Here is a 2734-nt window from a genome sequence, read left to right on the forward strand (position 1 = left end):
TGATTGCTGGATAGTATGGTAAGAGTATGTTTAGTTTTGTAAGAAACTACCAAACTGTCTTCCAAAGTGACTGTACCATTTTGCATTCCCACTAGCAATGAATGAAAGTTGTTGTTATTCTACATTCTCGCCAGCATTTCGTGCTTTCCATGTTCCAGGTTTTGGCTGTTCTAAAGATGTGTTGTGGTATCTTGTTGTTTTAATATGCATTTCCCTCATTACATGCAATGTGGAACATTTTTTCATATGTTTATTTTTATCTTCTTTGGTGAGGTGTCTGTTAAGTAAGGTCTTTGCCCCATTTTTAAAATCAGGTTGTTGTCTTATTATTATTAACTTTAAGAGTTTTTGACAAATGTGTTCTCCTAGTCTGTGGCTTATCTTCTCATTTGCTTAAAGACTTTTTTTTAAAGAGAAAGACACTGTGTTTTTGGTTTATTTTATCCGTAGATTCTATTGAACTAGATATTGTAAGATACTCAATTAGAAAAGGTAAAGTTAGCAAGTTTGATATAAAATCTAAGCCTTTGGTCACTCTTCCTATGAGTAGAGTTACTATAGCCTATAATCTTAGGTTGGGCACTTGTAGCGTCAGACCAATCAGACCATAAACAAATCTAATCAAGAGGAACAGGGAGCACCTTGATTATCAGCATCACTTAGAAGATAGTTTATGCATCTGTCAGGACACAGTAAACAAATTGTAGAGCTGTGATGAGGCTTGATACCAACACCACGTATTAGTTCTCTTACTCTTGATTTTCAATGACCCTCTTTCTTTTTGAGCCCCACTGCAGGCACAACTTTCAGGATCTTAGTTTCCCAACCAGGAATTGAACCTGGGGCCATGCGGTGAAAGCACAGAGTCCTGACCACTGGACCACCAGGGAACTTCCTCAGTGACCCTCTCCTCATGCTATCGACTGTTCATCCTTCCCCACCCATGTTACCATCTCATAGCTTTTACTGCTGCCGATGTTCCGCTTTCTGAACTGCAGGATAGGGTGTATAAGCCAAAGGGGTTATCCAAATGGCAAAAGGGAATTGATTACCAATGAGTAATAGTAAGAAAACAACACTGTAAAAATCCATGAGGTCATGCACAATGGGAGAAAACAAGTGACTTGAAGAATGTCACTTTCTTCTTGCAGGTCTTTTGCCTGGAGCCTTGCCAGCTCTTCATCTGCTCTGGTGGTGTTTTCTTTTCTCCCTAATCTCCAAAGGGTGCTGCTTCATGCTCTGGACAAGAAAGGGGGAGGCATTAGAGTGAGTGTCAGAGAAAGCCAGAAAGGAGGAGTCCTTTCAAGCCAACACATAATGGGCTTACACACAAAGGAAATCAGGGCTCCCCCAGACCATTAAAAAGATTATTTCACACTGCGTTTAACCACCAAAAGAGCCTGCGTAAAAGCTGGTATTGAGGCAGCTCTGAGCTCGTTCTGCTTTTATTTACATGAATTCTACCCTTTCCCAAATCCTGCTTTCAACTCTTTCCTCCGGAGTCCAGAGTCAGCAGTCAGGATGATACTGCATACATGACCTTCGCATTGCTCTTAGCGAAAAGCGTTGCTGTTTTTGACATTTTCTTTGAAGCAGTGGGGTCCCTAGAGCTGAAAACACAAATTCAGAACAATAACAATTGATATCTGCCTGTCGGTTTTTCATTATTGTCTATCAAGAATTCTTTTGGAAAATAATGGAATTAAATGTTCTCCTGGAGGAGGATGCCATACGAGTTGTTTTGTTTACATTTTCAGTACTTGGTGGATTATTCGTGCTCTTAAGCGTCTCTAGCTGACTCTTAGCATCTTGTTTGTAACCCAGATCTTTCCCGGCTCTATTTTTATTCCATAGCCTTGATTTTTTTGTTTCACCCTCTAAACTTCAGGATGGCCAAGGGGGGTTATCCCAATGTGTCAACTAACTATCTTTTTTTTTTAAGGTCTATCCTTGCAATCAACTCACAAACCCATTGCCTGACCGAAGGGGAATTAAGTGCCTGGTGGCTCAGAAAGGGAGCTGAATATTCAAAAGTTCTCTGTCAATCCAGTGGCTGGATTGGCACAGGATGAGTGGGTGTCTCTGTTTAGCAGCCCTAAATACAGAACTGTCCTCAGTTCAGCCATTGGGAGCGTACTTGTGAGGATTTTAAGTAAATACCATCACGGGGCCAGTGTGCACAAACTGTCAATTTGTATTTATATGATGTGTGACCGTGCTGAAGCAGGCATCATGAATCATTTGGGATTACCCTTATGGAGAGCCTCTAATTCTGCCTGAAGGATTAGGGAAACAGGGTTCAAAAGCTATTCATCAGTCCTGTCTTTCAGGGAGCACCAGTGAAGTCGTCCAGCGTCTGACTTATCGGTGAAACACTCCATTTCCAAGTCTCGGAGAAAGGTCACCTAAAGGTAATGGAATATTTTTGTCAAGATGGCAGAGCCAGGCTCCATGACATTCTGGGGGATAGGAGGGAAAGAAGAAGGAAAAATCCCTGGAGCATGAAAAGGAGTGAGATGGTTCAATGGCCTGAGCATTTTTCAGAAATGTCTTCCTGGATAATAGATATGAATGTCACTTTGAAGAATAACCTTATTGAAATGCATGTAACATCTTCCTTAAGGAGAGTCAGTTTATTATCAAGGGGTTGTTAACCATGTGCGCAAAGAGGAAATCTTTCAACATGGGGCTTGAAACTCCCTTCCTTCTCCGTCTTCTCACATCAGAGTCTGAG

General features: G+C 41.3%; 1 non-coding gene across 1 annotated transcript; it reads right to left on the reverse strand.

The window, feature by feature from the left end:
- Positions 1-818: 818 nt before the first annotated feature.
- Positions 819-890, reverse strand: TRNAE-UUC (transfer RNA glutamic acid (anticodon UUC)). Its single transcript has one exon. It is a non-coding gene; the product is annotated as a tRNA-Glu (tRNA).
- Positions 891-2734: the final 1844 nt, after the last annotated feature.

This window comes from Giraffa tippelskirchi, chromosome 13, assembly GCF_054371585.1.
Source record: "Giraffa tippelskirchi isolate mGirTip1 chromosome 13, T2T-mGirTip1v1.2.pri, whole genome shotgun sequence".
Taxonomy (NCBI): domain Eukaryota; kingdom Metazoa; phylum Chordata; class Mammalia; order Artiodactyla; family Giraffidae; genus Giraffa; species Giraffa tippelskirchi.